This window comes from Petaurus breviceps, unplaced genomic scaffold (genome assembly GCF_028583685.1).
Source record: "Petaurus breviceps papuanus isolate PSGF00001 unplaced genomic scaffold, PetGlider_PUasm1.0 90702, whole genome shotgun sequence".
Lineage (NCBI taxonomy): Eukaryota > Metazoa > Chordata > Mammalia > Diprotodontia > Petauridae > Petaurus > Petaurus breviceps.
Window position 1 is genome coordinate 8,787,941 of NW_027187317.1, and position 17,760 is coordinate 8,805,700.

The window sequence follows — 17,760 nt, forward strand, 5'->3', positions numbered from 1 at the left end:
CATCCACAAGAATTCAAAAAGTGCATAGAAGAAATGAAGCAAGAGATAAAAAATGAAACTGGAGCTCTTGAAACTGACTTGGAACAAAAGTTAGAAAACATGACCCATGTAAAGGGGGTCACTAAAAAGGATAATGGAGTGAATAGAATCCCATGATTCAATGATATAACAAGAAATATTAGAACAAAATTTTTAAAATGAAAACTTGGAAGAACATGTGAGGTATCTACCCTCAAAACCAACTGACCTTGAAAACAAGTCAAGGAAAAATAATTTAGGAATCATTGAGCATGCTGAAAACGATGACTAAACAAACAAAAATATACCATTTACCACTGATGGACCTTTGGACAAGTTATTTAAATTTCCAGAGTCTCTATTTCCTTAACTTTAAAGTAAAAGTTGGTCTCCAAAGCAGAACTGGACAGATAGTGGCAGTCAGGCATAGGAAGTAGACTGTGCTGGGCCAGGCTGGGTCAAGAAAGATCACCATGTCCACCATGGATTACGAATTAAGCTATAAGAAACAGAGTAGGATCATGGAGCCAGACAAACCCATACCTCAATTGGAAAAACAGGTTAAACTGAAGCAATACCAGAAGAGAATAACCCAAAAATTAAAAAGGGAAAAGGAAATTTCCAGACACCTTCTCTGGCATAGAAAGGTCAAAGTAATTACTTTAAGAAGAAATGGTGCCTGGAATAATTCTTGAATGAAATAGAATATCAAATCACCAACCTGGAAACTGTGGTTCAGAGTACTGAGTATACCCAGATTGAAATGAAAGTGATTGAAAGCCTGAAGTGTGGAGATAACTGTCTGAATAAAATGCATCAGGTCATTGTCTATAGAAAAAGGGGAGAGGATAATATATGAAACATGTATGGAAACACCAGAAGCACATAGATGAGCTCTTACTGGCAGCTCTGCTCAAAAAGATGAAGATGCTATGTTAGAGGAACTACTTGCAATTACTCAGGAACAAATAGAGGTCCCAGAGCTTCCTTCAGAACTCCACTCTAAGAAAATGCACAAATTAAGACAAGATCAAAACAGCCAGAACTGAAGGCAGCTATGTGGCACAGTGGACTCCAGGCCCAGAATCAAGAAGACCTGAATTCAAATGCAGCCCTAGACATTTCCTACTTATGTGACCCTGGATGAGTCATTTAACTCTCTCTGCCTCAGTTTCTTCAACTATAAAATGGGGATAATAATAGCACCTGCATTCCAGGGTCATTATGAGGATCAAATGAGATAATATTTATAAAGCACTTGGTATCTAGTAGGTGTTTTATAAATATTTTCTTTTCTTATAAATTTCTTTCTCATTCTCTCCCTCCCCGTCTCACCTCCAAGGCAATTCTTAAGAAGCCATGACCCACAAACAGTGGGTCTCTCTCGGTCAGTTCCAAGAATAAGTATGACCCAGCATTCTCCTTAAAGGACCAGGACTGAGCAAAAAGAAATTAAGTAGATAGGGAAACAATGACTGCTCAGTAACAGATTTATCATTCTTAAAGCAAGAATTTTTTTTTCTAGAGAATTTTTCGCCTGGCAATCTAAAGGCTGAATTGACTTTGGTAGTGCTCTCTTTCTCTAGTCTTTGAATAAAATGACAACTTTGAAAACTTCTGAGGCAAAAAAAATAAATAAACAAAAGAAAATCTTTGAGGTCCTTCCCTGTGCTTAATTCTCCACTTCGCTGGTCCTTTCAATTCTAATGATCTCTTTATGAGCTACAGCCCAGACCCCTGCAACAGCTCACACAGAAGTAACAGAATGGCTCCAGGCATCCCATTTCAGAAGCAGGACTGTAAGCATTATGCACGTATACTGTTTCTTTTCCTCCCTAACTTCTGAGCCAAAGCCCAACACTATGTATTGTGTCCCTGTTATACATCTTTCAGAGGTTTCCAGAGAACTGCATATGTCTGAGAAATGTCCAAACTCCCTGACACAGCCCTAGTGCCTCTAGGGCACCATCCACTAATTTCACAGTAGGACATATATTCTAACTTGTTTTCCCAGCAATGATGACGGATTTGTGATAAATAGCACATTTGCAGGACAGCTGGCTGACACTAAGGGACGTCTGTGACCATTAGACTGATTTTTTTCTATGTGAAATAACCCCTTAGCCTCATCAGAACACTGCTCTAGACATTTGAGATAACTGCCCCAACAATATAGTATTCAGTGACCTTACAAAAATGTAAGCCGTTTTCAGTTATTCACCTTCATGTAAGATTTCATAAGCTAAAAAATTATGTTTATTAGGAACCTCCTTGTCAATCAAAATGGAAATTGATGTGTAAATGTATGTTAATTTTTTTAAAGTCAATGATCTCTAGAAAATCCCTTATATACCAATCAAGGATACCATATGAGATAAAAGGAAAGTGGGGAGGGGGCTGGAGTGGGAGAAAGTTGTCAAAAAAAAACACAAAACCTAGAACATTTAAAGAACCTAGAGATCCATAAGCAGGGGATGGGGTAGAAATCGTGAGCAGGAATCGCTTTTAGGAGAGTGTGAGGTTATTGCAAATTGTTATTTATTTAATATAGCAAGATCATGGTATGGTGAATAGGGTATGGGATTTGTACTTTGGGAGACCCAGGCTTAAATCCTAACTGAGATATTGACTATATGATGATGGGTCTTTGTTTGGGGACACATTTAGTATCATTAAAAGCATAGTTCAGTTTCCCAGAGATAATCCATACTACTTTCCTCTTCCTGATCAACAATGAGCTCAGTTCATTGTCCATGCTTAGTGTCTATCCAATACATTTGTACTGATGGACCAGCTCTTTAGGTCGGCCATCCAACTACATACTCTAGTCTAGACAATAGGCATTCTTCATCCACTTAGTTTTTCCTGTGTGGATATTTATACCAAATGGCTTTTGAGTGGTTATAGTTCTAATTAAAAAGATACTGCATTAATTGGGTTTGGGTTTAAGCTGATACTTCTTAATCAGCACAATATTATCTGCACACAGGCATTTAGCTTCTATAGGACTATCTGCTTAATACTAATGTTCTTCCAGTGAAACTGTAAGTCATGGAATAGCTCAGTACCAAAAGAATTAAAACTGAAAGTCAAGGAAGCAGCAAAATAGAGAATCTGAAAGGTGTGACTTCTTTCTGGAAGCCTGGGGGAAAAAAGCATCTTTCTTCTCTAACTCTCACCAACTCCACTGCATAGTGCTGAACACTGAGTAATCAATGTCCACCAAGAATAGCCCCATTCAACTGGACCTTTAGGCCAAGGGTTACAGATGTTATGGTAGACCTAAGGTAGAATTAAAGACATAACAATGGGCAAATCACTTATTCTCTTAGATCCTGTTTCCTTATCTATAAAATAAAGATGTTTGGAGGGTATATTCTAAGCATGAGTTGTAGCCAGTGAAAATGGCCAGAGTGACTAAAGAGTAGAAGAACAGCACCCTTTGGAGACTGTAAGAGCATGGTTCTATATATTTGGATATAAACGTGATATCAAAAGATAAGATTAATTTTTTAAAAAATTTAATGGTAAAAAGGAAAAATAACTATATATCAAATCCAGTGTTGTTATTCAATTTTAATTAATAGATCATATGGAGTATTTGTTTTGCCACAAGAATTTTGGCCATCTTTGTTTAATGTTCTATTTCTGTTCAATTTTAAGGAGTAACTCAAGGATTTACTTGCCTTTTAGGAACGGGGCAAACGTTCTGAGCAAAAAATAACAATTACTATAGCTCACTTTTCTAGTGTTTTTAGATTTATAAAATACTTTCGCCACAACTCAGTGAGAAAGGCAACCCAAATATTATTCCCATATTACAGATGAGAAAGGGACAGCTAGGTGGTACAGTAGATAGAGTACTAGGCCTGTAGTCAGTAACACCTGAGTTCAAATCTGTCCTCAAACACTAACTGTATGACCCTAGGCAAGTCACATAACCCTGTTTGCCTCAGTTTCCTCATTTGTAAAATAGGCTGGAGAAGAAAATGGCAAAATATACCAGTATCTTTGCCAAGAAAACCCCAAATGGGATCAAAAAGAGTCAGACGTGACTGAAATGGCTGAACAACAATAACACAGATGATAAAACTGTCCCCGAGAGGTAGGAAGACTTATCTGAAGTAACAAAGCCAGTGTGAGAGGTAAGGGGGTACAACTGGATCCTGGTTTTCTGACTCGAAGATTACTGTTCTTTGAAATATACCACACTCTGTCTATATGTAAATATTACATCAATTTATTGCACATCTCTACATCCCCCCGCCCCCCATGTAGTATCTAATGTTTCAAAATATAGTCTAACAGACAACCTCCGTCCTTCCATGTAATAGCTAATGTCTCAAAATCTAGCTGGAGAGACAAACTCCAAATCAATTTTGAAAAGTTGGGTCAAGGGAAACAACAAGCTGTGATTTTGCTTACTGTTCCAGCTGAAAACATTCCTTAACGCTAATCTGCTTGCTCTTTGAGAATGTTAAGAGAAGGAAGGAAAAAAACTCAAGCTGATTAATTGGGTTTTTCTTAACATTTGGAGGTTGGGTTTGGTTTTTTTTATAGTCCCAGAGTTCAGTATTTACAAAAATGGAGCCCCTGCTGCCCCCAAATTTTTCATCTGTTTGTTTGATGACTATTCCTATAAAGCTGAAGGCAGAAGTTTCCCCAGGCATTTCCCAGTCTTTTGGAAATACATTTGAAGATCTTTTATCAGTCATCATTTTAGAATTATGCTTTCTTTATTAATTCTCCCTTAGAGCAGTGGCAGAATAATTGCTTAACAAAATTCAAGAAGCACGTCTCCATAATTAGTGAGCAACTATGACCCTGATTATCCCTTATTTCCTTTCAGCAGGAAATCTTGGAAAGAAAAAAAAGGCCAAGGCTTTAGGTACCCTGAGGCTTTTGTTCACTTGTTTGGTACTGACCTGTGATTTCCTCTGAAGAGGGACATCCTGGTATGAATATTTCCTTCACTGATTCAGATCAAGAATTTACTTTCAACTCATAATCTTTGAGAGCCTCCTGGAAAATTGAGAAGTTAGGTGATTTATCCAGTATGGATGAGAGTCAGAATTAGAACTCAAGTCTTTCTCATCTTTCTCTAGACATTCTAATAACTTGGAATTTGTGCTTGGTTTTGTTTGTTTGGTTTTTTGTTTGGAGAAGGGTGGTGGTCTAGGTCTACCTGTGATTTCACTTGTATGGGGAACTCTCTACCAATACAAATTGGAAAATATTCTGAAACTTATAGTCTTAGGGGCACTGAGTAATTAAGTTGCCTGCCTTCCCAGGGTCATGCAGTCTTCCTTCTTCTGAAGCTGGCTCTCAATGATGTGCCTTTCAGGCCACTTAGTGAGTAGGATGAAATTTAAGATTATGTCTGTATTTAGTAGTAGCATCAGCAACAGCAACTCACAATTATATAGCATTTTAATATTTGCAAAACACTTTTCATACACAGTTTTACATACATCAGGGTATTCTGATCCTCACAACAACCCTGTGATGTAGATGTTATTATCCACATTTTGAAAATGAAGACACTAAGCTCACAGAAATTAGGTGACTTTCCCAAGGTCACACAGTTAGTGTTTGGGGCTGGATTCAATCCCAGGTCTTCTTGTTGGTAAACTCAGGATGTCATGTCACATTGCCCCACATAGCTGTTTGGGTTGCAATCCAAATCCTGCAATGAACTTTACTCATTGCTAATGGAATGGCTGTCTGACCCCCATTCCTCTCTTCATTCCATAACCATGACTCTCTTCTGCAGTGAATTTCCACAACTCTTCGTTTAACCCAAAAACTGATTGCTGTTTTGTTGGGTTTTTTTCCTATCAGAGTAATTCAGCAACATATGTGAATGTGCTATGAAAAGTGAGAAATCCAAAATCTCAGACATACTGAATTAAAGTCCAGATGGCAGGAAGGGCAGAGTGGGGTGGGGTCACTGGTTTTCCCCCCACCTCCTTTATCGGTTTTGAGAGGAGCAGCCAAAGAAGAGTAGTCTAATTTCTGTGATTCTAGAGACAGACAAAACAACCAGAAACAGTATTATGTCTAATTTTCCCAAATGCCATAAACAATTAAGCTGTTTCCAACATTTTCAGGGATATATGCTGTCAACCTTTGGATAACAATCCCATTTTTAGAGTAGTGATGATGCTTCATGAATCTTGATGTGAACAGTCTCTCCAGTGGTACAGATTGCAATCCTTCAGGACCTCTTCATTTTCTGTGATTCTTATAGAATAGTGAATCTCTTCTATAGGAAATAAATGAAGCAACCAAAGACATGGCCCCTGCCCCGGACTGGGGCAGATTGGTCACTTAGCTGACCTACCATCTCATCAGAGTGGATATTCCCTCTAGCAGTGAGAATTGCAATCCATCTTCACCTGTCATCCTGGGCAATTCCTGTCCACATCCTCCAGGAATGATCAAAAGCTTATAAACTGAAGGACACTCTACTAATTCCATGATGGCATGGGGGGAAATCATGGCACAAGTCTTTTTAGTCTTGCCAATGGAAAGAAACTTGTTAGTGAACTTCAATGACTTTTCACCTTCAAAATAAAGGCTTGGTTGAGGTACTCTGACAAGAATAAATAGGCATTTTATTTCTTCATCACTAGAGGGATGGGGTTTTATAACATTTTGTAAACTTTTTGTGACAACAGAAAGAGAACATGGGCAAAAATGGAATAAATGACAAGGCCAAGGGCTTCAAGGATTTATGTTTTCCATTCTCTCACCTTATTGTGCTTTAAGCTGTTTGACTTTAAAAAGCTGGGTTTTCTCAGTTATGTGCAATACCAAATTTGGATAATGAGAACAGATCTCTGTTTTATGGCATTACATTCCCTGAGGACCTTCTAGATTCACCACTTTTCCTTTCAAAGAAGATATTGTCATTCACAGCTGGTCCAACAGATGTTGCCGAAGAAGGAACAAAATCAGCCTCATCTGTGCCTTGAGAGTGGCTTTTTTCAGAATTCTCCTTGGAGTTTTTCTCTTCTCTTGGCAGGTGAGATCTTTTAAGACAAAATTATGCAGCAGGATGAACCTTTTTCCCCTTAAGGAGACTTGTCTCCCATAATAAGGAAAGACTTGTATCTCAGGTTCATTATCATAGAAACAGCAAAATGAAACTGGCATCAAGAAGGCCAGCTGAAAAGAGGAATAGACGATTCTTGGCCATCAGGACTCTGTTATAGGAAGTCTATGAAATTTTATAATATGGAACCCACAGAAAAAGGAAAGGGAAGAAGAAGGTGGATATGGAACTCAATCTGGCCAAAAAGAGAAGAACTCTATATACATGTAAAGAGAGGCATTAAGATACTTTGTCATTATGTTGATGCCTTAATATATATCTTGACAACCCTTTTTCTTGAGATGCTTTGCACCCAAGAAGTGTGAATAAATTGCTTTACAAACTATACTCCAAGCACTTAGGATGAAAGAGAAAGTAATCTTTCTCCTGAACATGATAACAATACAGGAGAAGAGGGTGAGGGTCAAGGAACCCTTCCTTTCCATCCTTCTAAAGTAGAAAAACCACATGGTTCAAGGAGTAGTTGCATAGACCCACAACCATCCAAGATGTGTAGAGTTATCCTCATGTTCCAAAGACTGCTACCATCTGCATATACATCTAAAAATGAGAATAATTTTGGAATCAGCACTGTGCTAAGGACTAGGAATACCAGTACAAGGACCAGAGCTAAGATGGCAGAGTAAAAGCAAGGATTCCCCTGAGCTCTCTCCCAAAACCCTCTAAATACCTTTAAATAATTACTCTAAACAAGTTATAGAGTGGCAGAAATTACAAAAAGACAGAGTGAAGCAATCTTCCAGCCCAAGACAACTTAGAAGGTCAGCAGAAAAGATCTGTTGCACCAGGATGAGAGGGGAATGCATTGCAGCACAGGCCACACCAGACCAGGCCCCAATTCACCAGGAAGCAGGCTTGGGGCAACTGAATCTGTGGCAGCAATGGTGGTTTCCAGACCTCTCAACACGCAGACATCAAAGACAAATTAGAAGGTCAGTAGGGGGTCAGCTAGGTGGCACAGTGAATAGAGCACCACCCTGGAGTCAGAAGGATCTGAATTCAAATCCAGTCTCAGATACTTGACACACTTACCATTTGTGTGACCTTGGGCAAGTCATTTAACCCCAATTGCCATGCCTTCTCGCCCACTAAAAAAAAGGCCAGTAGGAAAGATCTGTGACACCTTTCCCCATCTCCTTCCCCTGCCCCAGGCCCAACAAACCAGGAGCAGGCCCATAGTCAAATCCAGGTCACAGTCCTGGGTGGCAGTGTCAGGGCAAGGAGGAATACTAGAGCACCAGAGCTAGTGGATTCAGTAGAGGAGGAACTTGCAAACAGTTCCAGGGCAGAAAAGAGTGATTGTGGTCACTCAGAGACCAGAGTGCAGTCAAGAAGAGTAGTAAACACCTCTCCTTAGATCGTACCACCTTAGAAGAACTAAAGGTATCTCAGAAAACAGCTGCACAAAACCCCTGAAGCTTAGCACAGCATATCCTCCACCCTGAAAGCAGAGCCCTACTTTAATAAAGAGTAAAGAGCCAAGTAATAGACTGGGGAAAATGAGTAAACAACAGGAAAACAAATTTGATCATAGAAAGTTGTTATGGTGACAAGGAAGATCAAAATACACACTCAGAAGATGATAGCAAAGTCAAAGCTCCTACATCCAAAGACTCCAAGAAAAAAATATGAATTGGTCTCAGGTCCTGGAAGAGCTCAGAAAGGATTTTGAAAATCAAGTAAGTAAGAGAGATAGAAGAAAAACTGGGAATAGAAATAAAAGTAATGAAAGAAAATCATGAAAAAACAAGTCAATGGTTTGGTAAAGGAGAAAGAAAAAAAGAAGAAGAAAATGACACCTTAAAAATAGACAAGGTCATTTGGTAAAAGAGGTACAAAAAGTCAATGAAGAGAAGAATGCCTTAAAAAGCAGAACTAGCCAAAGGGAAAAAGAGGCACAAAAATTCACTGAAGAAAAAACTCCTTAAAAAGTAGAACTGACCAAATGGAAAAAGAGGTTAAAAAAAATCTCACTGAAGAAAATCATTCCTTAAAAATTAGAATTGAGCAAATGGGAAGTTAATGACCTTATGAGAAATCAAGAAACAAACAAAAAAAAAGACCAAAAGAATGAAAATATAGAAGACAATGTGAAATATCTCATTGGAAAAACAACTGACCTGGAAAACACATCTAGAAGAGATACTTTTAAAATTATTGGACTACCTGAAAGCCAGGATCAAAAAATAGCCTAAACAGAAATTTTCAAGGATAACTGCCCTGATATTTTAGAACCAGAGTATAAAATAGAAATTGAAAGAATCCACCAATCACCTTCTGAAAAAGATCCCAAAATTAAAACTCACAGGAATATTTTAGCCAAATTCCAGAGTGCCCAGATCAAGGAGAAAATATTGCAAACAGCAAGAAAGAAACAATGAAAGTATTGTGGAACCTCATTCAGAATAAAACAAGATTTAGCAGCTTCTACATTAAAGGATCAGAGGACTTGGAATATGATATTCCAGAGGGCAAAGGAGCTAGAATTCTAACCAAGATTCATCTACCTAGAAAAACTGAATATAGTCCTTCTGGGGGAAAAATAGATATTCTACGAAATAGAGGACTTTCAAACACTCCTGAAGAGCTGATTACAAATTATGACTTTCAAATTCGACTCAAGAGAAGCACAAAGAGGTAAACAGGAAAGGGAAATCATAAGGGACTTGATAAGGTTAAACTATTTCCATTCCTACATGTGAAAATGATACTGATAACTCATAAGAACTTTCTCATTATTAGGGCATTTAGAAGGAGTATATATAGACAGAGGGCATAGGTGCAAGTGGAATATGAAAGGACAATATCTTAAAAATAAAAACTAAATTGAAAAACTTTTTAAAAAATAAATAAAATTAATGAGTGAGAAAGAGAAATGTGCTGGGATAAAGGGAAAGGGAGAGGTAGAATGGGGTAAATTATCTCACATAAGAGAGGCAAGAAAAAGTTGGTACACTGGAGGGGAAGAGGGAGGAGGTGAGGGGGAATGAGCAAACCTTACGCTCATCAGAACTGGCTCAAAGAGGAAATAATGTACACACTCAATTGGGTATAGAAATCTATCTTACCCTACAAGAAAGTAGGAGGGAAAGGGAATGGTGGGCAGAGGGGTGTTGATGGAAGGGAAGGCAGATTGAGGGAGAGGGAAATCAGAAACAAAACACCATTGAGAAGGGATAGGGTGAAAGAAGAAAGAGAATAGAATAGACAGAGGGGGGAAATAGGATGGACAGAAATACAGTTAGCAATAGTAACTATGAAAAAAAATTTGAGGCAAGTTTCTCTGTTAAAGGTCTCATTTCTCTAAATACAGAAAACTGAGTCAAAGCCATTACCCAACTGATAAATGATCAAAAGATGTGAACAGTTTTCAGATGAAGTAATTAAGCCTAACTATAGCCATATGAAAAAATGCTTTCACTATTGATTGGAGAAATGCAAATTAAAACAATTATGAGGAACTACCTCATACCTATTAGATTGGCTAATTAAGTCCAGAAAAGGAAAAATGACAAATGTTGGAGGGGATGTGGGGAAAATGAGACATAAATGCACTGCTGGTGGAGTTGTGAACTGATTCAACCATTCTATAGAACAATTTGGAACTAAGTCCAAAGGGTTGCAAAACCATGTATATCCTTTGACCTAGCAATACCACTACTAGGTCTGTATCCCAAAAAAAGATAAAAAAAGGAAAAGGACCTATATGTACAAAATATTTCTAGCAGCTCTTTTCTGGGGGTAAAGAATTAGAAATTGAGGGGATATCCATCACTTGGGGAATGGCTGAACAAGTTGTGGTATGTGATTATAGTGCTATAAGAAATGATGAGCAGGATGCTTTCAGAAAAACCTGGAAAGACTTACACTAGCTGATGCTAAGTAAAATGTACTGTGTACAAAGTAACAACAATATTATATGATGATAGGCTGTGAATGACTTAGTTCTCAACAATCCAAGTCAACTCTGAAGGACTTATGATGAAAAAGGCTATCCATCCCCAGAGAAAGAACAGATGGTGTCTGAATACAGACTGAAACAGACTTCTGTTTTTCTTTATTTTTTTGAGGTTTTTTTGGTCTATGCTTTCTTTCATGACTATCATGGAAATGTTTTCAATGACTACATATGTATAACCTATATCGAATTGCTTACCTTCTCAATGAGAGGAAGTGAGAGAATTTGGAACTCAAAGTTGAATTGAAAATGAATGTTTAAAATTGATTTTACATATAACTGGAGGAAAATAAAATACTAAATAAAAGTAAAAAATGAAAAAGAAATGCTAATAGAAAAATAAAATTTAGGGTACTGTATCAAGGCAGATGGTAATATACCTTCTTTTTCATCTTTACATTAATAAAATCATTTCCATTTCTGATGTTGAGCCATTTAGCAGTATCAATGACTTTGGTCCCTGTAGCATCTCAGGGGCTATAGCATCTGCACAGGAAGATGTCAGGTCTCTTATCCACAAGGGCTGGCTCCCTAGATGATGGTTGTGGGGGGGGGGGTGGAGTGCAGGTGGGTGAAGCGGGAGGGACTAGAAACGGGGCCAGTCATCTAAGGGATGTGACTGTTCTGGGGGATCTTGGGCTTACAAACACATCAGTGGCAGTTGTTCAGCAGTGGGTATAGGTGATGTCAAAGATGATGGGTTCTTTTTCCATGTCTCCCCTAGACTATGTTTGCCAGGGTTGGGTTGAATGTAGGACTGGTGACCTAGGGGTGCTAGGCTCCTAGATATAAATGAAGAATCAAACACACTCACAAACTGAGAAAAATGTCTGTGAGGTGGATAAAAAAAAAACTCAGTCTCAGGGGACCATGAATAAAATCAGTATCCTAAAAGGAATCCAGATACCTTGTCATCTCTGTCCTAGGAGTCACCTGTGAGCCTGTTCCAAAATGGTTTTTATTGAACACCAGAGTCTATTCTACAATTTGTTATCAAAGCAGATTGGCTTTCAACACCATGATATTCTAGGTAGAACAATGATAGGTTTTCTAAATCTGTAGTACAGAAATTCAGTCCTCTTAACCATACTTCTAAACCCTGGTAGGGAGCAGATAATGGATTGTCTGGCAGAATATTTCACTCCTTACAATTAAAAAATAGTGACATCTATATATGCCTATAATTTCCTTGTACTTAATATTCAATTTGAGAGACAGTGAAGCACAATGAATAGAGATCCAATTTCAGAATCAGGAAAAACATGGTTCAAGTCTTCCCTCTGGTACTTATTAGTTGCATGATCTAAGGTGAATCACTTAAACTCTCAGTGCCTACCCCCCCCCCAACCTGAGGCAACTCTAAGACTCTATATTGCAGAGCAAGTGCTAACCTGCATTAGTAGAGGGAGTTTTCTCATTGGAAAATTCTGTATTAACAGTAAAATTCAAAGATCCAATATAAAAGGAAGAGAAAAGGGAAGGAAGGAAGGAAGGAAGGAAGGAAGGAAGGAAGGAAGGAAGGAAGGAAGGAAGGAAGGAAGGAAGGAAGGAAGGAAGGAAGGAAGGAAGGAAGGAAGGAAGGAAGGAAGGAAGGAAGGGAGGGAGGGAGAGAGGAAGGGAGGGAGGGAGAGAGGGAGGGAGGGAGGAAAATTTGATCCATAGTATTATTGATTAAAAATGGAAAAGACCTCAGAGATCATCTAGTTCAACCCCTTCATTTACAGATAAGGATTTAAGTCAATGCAATGGCTAGTAAAATTTTTAAAATGGTGATTTGTGTTTTCATGGAGGCTTTAAATAATAAAGTAGGATTTTATTCATGGTGAAATGAAAAACATGACATACAATATTTCAGTGCAAAAAAAAGTGCTTTATTCAATTGAATTCAACAATTATTTATTATGATCCTATTACAAATGAAGTACTATGTAAGATGCTGGGAATACAAAGGAAAAAAAAGAAATAATACCTGCCATCAAAGAGTAACTGTGAGGGGGGAGGGACAGCTAGGTAGCACAGTGAATAGAGCACCAGCCCTGGAGTCAGGAGGACCTGAGTTCAAAGCCAGCCTCAGACACTTAACACAAAAAGCTAGCCGTGTGACCTTGGGCAAGTCACTTAACCCCAATTGCCCTAACTTCCCCCTCAAAAAAAAAAAAAGCAAAGAGTAACTGGGGGAAACTACTCATGCATTGTTTAGTAAACACAAAATATGTTGGTTGGTTGTTTAATGAATTAAATACCATGTAATGAGGTAAGGGGAGCCAAAGAGGAAGAGGAACATATTTCTAATCTAAACATGATCCTTTCTTCCATCACTTCATTAAGATGCTTTGGAATTTCCCAGATTTTCAAGAATTATTTTCAGTCTTTCAAACATAGGGATGAAAGTACAGTAGGAAAAATAAAAATAAAATTTGGGTAGCCCATCAAGAATTTATGTCATTTTCCATGTGTTCTGCAGGCTCAATACAAACCAAGTTCTAGAAATTACAGATAATATTAGTTAGAAAATGATTCCTGAACTAGACTACATATCACAAATAGGATCCGGGAGTCAACCAGTTAATCAAAGCAAAAATTTTCATTTTCCCAAATAATCATTTTAACTATTTCATCTTGCTACATTGTTCGAAGTGTGTTTTGCTGTCATTTAGAATAATAGCTGGAATTAATTTGATTGCATTATGTAGTATGGAGGAAAAAACACAGGTACTAAGTTCTAGGTCCAGCTCTTTGAGCCTTCTTTGGACCTCAGTTTCCCCATCTGTAAAATAAAGTGTTTAGAGAGGCAGTATTTCACAGTGAAAAAAAAATCATCTTTGGAATCAGAGGATCTAGATTCAAATTCTGATTCTGTCCCTTCTACTTGACATCAGTGACCTTGAGCAAGTGATCATAAGTCCCTTTCTGGGCCACAGTTAATGCAACTATACAATGAAGGGGTTAGTCTAGATGCCCTCTGTGGTCCCCTCCAGCTCAATATACTGGATACTCAATATACTCCTATGGTTAAATGTTCTATGATTATAGCAAGCAAATGTTTCCTTGTTTTATGCCTCACTTAATACTAAAAGTTTCCCTGAAGAAAGATTTCTCTGTGATTGTATCTTTCAAGGAAATATCTAGCAGTATCTTAATCTAGGCATGGAACACACCTTGTAGGGGAGCCTTTGATACTTCATTTTGCTCTATCCAGTGATTTTTTTTTAATTTTTGCCAATCAACAAATCATGCACACAGTGGGATTCTGTATTCTCTTTACCTTTTAGTCAATTGTGTGATTATAAAAATATGATCTGCTATAGAGAACTTTCTACAAAAACCTGCCTGCTCCTTTCTTTTATTTCAAGATGATACCCTAGACACATGCATTGACCATAAAGAGTTTATAGAGATGAGAAAGTAGACAGTAGTTAATGATATTTCCTCAGTTGCCTTTTGGGTGAATTCACACCGTCTGTGATTTTTTCTCATTCTTTCATTATTGTCCCCTCTTTGAAACATCTTGAAAATAGATCTGTTAAGTGCCTTTAAGTGAGTGTCACTTCCACAAGAGATTTCCTCTAGCTGGATATATCTGGTCAGGGCCAACTGCTTTTCCTGACTTTTTTTCCCCACATTCCATTTTCATTTCCTCATATAGCAAATCAGTTACTAAGATGATAGGGTGCAAATGAAACACAGAACATATTTTTTTTAGTTTTATTAGCCAAGAAAAAAATAAATTGCTTAATTTTAAAAGGGGGGAAAACTCTGAGAGCAGACAAGCCCTTACAGACATTTTCTATCGGAGACCACATCTTTATAGTCATTCAACTATGTAGAGAATACAAGATCCTGCTGTGAAAGCATTTTTATTAAGCCCTACAACACATTATGAAAAGCTACTTTCGGGAAAGTATTATAGAAATTTCTGATCTTCATTTAGGAGAATAAAAGGGATGAAGTACGCTCTTTTGGGAGAGCCCCACACACTTAGTAAACACAAAGGAAGAGCTCCTCAGGTAAAGGCATGGATGCCATGATAACACCTTTTAAGCCCAAATGTCACCAGGTACTTTCATTGCCTGTCTTGTACAGCCCTGTCCCCCAGAAATTGTGCACTTATTCCACAAGAACTCCCACTGTGTCAGATAATAGAAAGCTGCTGGGTGGATAATAGGAAGGGAAGATTTTGCTTACAAGAGGAATGAGGGGGATCAATGCATACTTTTGAAAATGTGCTCCTCTGGGAAAATCGGCTTTTCAGGTGTGTAAAATGTGGGGAGGGAGAAATCAATGAAAATAGAACAAATGGAAAGGAGGGTACAAGAAAGGGAAATAATTCCTAGAAAATGGTCAGTGCAGAAGGAGAGGTGGGAGAAATAAAGGCAAGGAATAAGAAGCAGGGGGAAAGAACTGAGAAAGAGGGGACTGAACAAAAGAGAAAGAGAAAGGATGAGGGACAGGGTGTTGTGTTAAGGAAGAAACAGAAAAAGGAAATGGTGTCAGGTTGCTTTTATTGCTTTTTCAGTCCCCACCTGTACCAGTAAAGACCCTTGGAAACTGAGACCTAAAATACAAGGCAGGTATCAGAGAATAAAACCCTGGGGGGGAACACTGAGGGTCAGTGCTTTGTTGAGTGAGGTTGGTCCCCTCTGTGTTCCACATTCCTAAGGCGACAATTGCCAGCACAGCCAGCACTGCCCAGCCAGCACCTGCCTTCATGCCCCACCCGGACTTCTGCAGCGCCTGCTCCCTCTTCTTCACCCACTTTTATTCCCCACCACACTGATGGTTGAGGCCTGCAGCCAGAGCCACCACAAGGGAAAATGTGCTGACCTGGGGAGTTCGACTGCCTCTTCTCCAAAGAGTAAGTAAGGACTGAGGTCCCAACCTGAGCAGTTCTCTGGGCTCAAAAATTGTCTCCAAGGTTTTCTGGAGCTCTGCTCTAGAGATCAAGAGAATTTGGTGGAGAGATGCTTACCAAGCTCAGCATCAAGCAAATGGGCTGCTTTTCAGCCTGACTGATGCCCTTGCCTGTAGCCACTGGCCCTTGGCTTCAGTTCAGGGAAGGAGCAAGGGTGTAGGAATATCTGAGAGGGAGGGGAAAAGGGAAGGAGAAGGAGGAGGGAAACCCCAGCAATTTGGGACAAAGCTCTCTCCATTCTGTAAGCAGAGTTCTGCCTTGGCAAAGAGCTCAAAAGTCAAGTAATTGGCAAGATGAGGAAGCACAATCAGACCATATAATCGTTTTGGGGGGACAAAAAAGAATCAAAGCATGGAACTGGAGGAGGACAATGAAGTCAGAACTCCTGCATCAAAGACTGCCAAGAAAAATATTAACCGATAACAGGCCTTGGAGAAGCTCAAGAAGGATTTTGAAAATCAAGTAAGAGAAGTAGAGGAAAAACCGGGAAGAGAAATGCAAGAAAATAATGAAAAGTGAATCAACAGCCTGCTAAAGGAGACCCAAAAAAATTCTGAAGAAAATACCTTAAAAAGTAGACTAACTCAAATGGCAAAAGAGGCCCAAAAATCCAATGAGGAGAAGAATACCTTAAAAACATGAATTTGCTAGATGGAAAAAAAAATTCAAAAACTCACTGAAGAGAATAATTCCTTCAAAATTAAATTGGAGCAAATAGAAGCTAATGACTTTATGAGAAATCAAGATACTATAAAACAGATCCAAACATATGAAAAATAGAAGGCAATGTGAAATATCTCATTGGAAAAACCACTGACATGGAAAATAGATCCAAAAGAGATCATTTAAAAATTATTGGACTACCTGAAAGCCATGATCAGAAAAAAAAAAGAACCTAGAAATCATCCTTCAAGAAATTCTCAAGGAAAATTGCCCTGATATTCTAGACCAGAGGGCAAAATAGAAACTAAAAGAATTCACAGATCACCTCTTGAAAAAGATCCCAAAAAAAAAAATTCTTAGGAATATCGTAGCTAGATTCCATAGTTCCCAGCTCAAGGAGAAAATATTACAAGCAGCCAGAAAGGAACAATTTTATTGTTGTGGAAACATGATCAGGATAACACAAGATCTAGCAGGTTCTACATTAAGGGATCAAAGGGCTTGGAATATGATATTCTGGAGGTCAAAGGAGCTAGGATTAAAACCAAGAATCACCTACTCAGTAAAACTGAGTATAATGCTTCAGGGGAAAAGAAGGTCATTCAATGAAATAGAGGAAATTCAAGCATTTTTGATGAAAAAACCAGAGCTGAAAAGAAAATTTGACTTTCAACTACAAGAAGCAAGAGAAGCATGAGAAGGTAAACAGGAAAAAGAAATCATAAGGAACTTATTAAAGTTGAACTACTTATATTCTTATATGAAAAAACAATAATTGTAACTCACGAGACTTTTCTCAATATGAGGATAGTTGAAGGGAATATATATGTATATATGTATGCATACATATATATGTATAGGAGGGTGTATGTGGGCATAAATATATATGTGAGTGTTTGCACATGTTTGTACATGTATACATAGACAAAGGACACAGGATAGGTTGAATATGAATGGATGATATCTTAAAAAAATAAAATTAACTGGGCATCTAGGTGGCACAGTGAATGGAGCACCGGCCATGGAGTCAGGAGAACCTGAGTTCAAATCCGGCCTCAGACACTTAACACAACAACTAGCCGTGTGACCTTG

The 17,760-nt window shown here is 38.3% G+C and overlaps 1 pseudogene; it reads left to right on the plus strand.

Annotated features, from left to right (window-relative positions):
• Positions 1-491: 491 nt before the first annotated feature.
• Positions 492-1,165, plus strand: LOC138144667 (charged multivesicular body protein 6 pseudogene; annotated as a pseudogene).
• Positions 1,166-17,760: the final 16,595 nt, after the last annotated feature.